Consider the following 963-nt stretch of genomic DNA (forward strand, 5'->3'; position numbering starts at 1 on the left):
TATGAGCTCATACCGTAATGTGTTTTTTTAACTTATCAGTGATTTGAAGCTCACCACAATGTATTTTTACACAAGTAAATTAGTAACACCTTTCCACATCAAGAGTTCCATTTCTGTAATGTTATTTTAACAGCTACATAGGATTCTTTTGTATGACTACAGCATAATTAATTAATTGATCCACTATGGTGGGACATGTGGATTGTTTTCAGCTTTCCTTTATTCCAAGCAGAACTGTGATGAACATTTTTAGAGTTACAGCCTTGCATGTTTTCTCAGTTATTTCCTCAGGATAGATTCCCAGAAGTAGAATTACAATGTTCCTTTTGATACAGTGCTGAGATCATAGGTAAGCACTGAGTGTGTGCAGGTCCCAGTGGTGGGTTAGGAACAGGCAGTATCCTCTGTTCCCTTCTCACAGGGACGGCACATTTCACCTGCCCCACAGTGCTTCTACTAGTCTCCTTGAGGAATTACCACAAATGTTGTGCCTTCAAATAACAGAAATTTATCTCTCAGTTCTGGAGGCCAGAAGTTTGAAATCAGACTGGGCATGGTGGTTCATGCCTGTAATCCCAGCACTTTGGATGGCCAAGGCCAGTGGAGAGCCTGAGGTCAGGAGTTTGAGACCAGCCTGGCCAACATGATAAAACCCCATCTCTACTAAAAATACAAAAAATTAGCTGGGCATGGTGGCTGGCGCCTGTAATTCCAGCTACTCAAGAGGCTGAGGTGGATTAGAGACTTAAATGTTAGACCTAAAACCATAAAAACCCTAGAAGAAAACCTAGGTAATACCATTCAGGACATAGGCATCGCCAAGGACTTCATGTCTAAAACACCAAAAGCAACAGCAGCAAAAGCCAAAATTGACCAATGGGATCTAATTAAACTAAAGAGCTTCTGCACAGCAAAACAAACTACCATCAAAGTGAACAGGCAACCTACAGAATGGGAGAAAAT

This window comes from Mandrillus leucophaeus, unplaced genomic scaffold (genome assembly GCF_000951045.1).
Source record: "Mandrillus leucophaeus isolate KB7577 unplaced genomic scaffold, Mleu.le_1.0 Scaffold337, whole genome shotgun sequence".
Classification (NCBI taxonomy): domain Eukaryota; kingdom Metazoa; phylum Chordata; class Mammalia; order Primates; family Cercopithecidae; genus Mandrillus; species Mandrillus leucophaeus.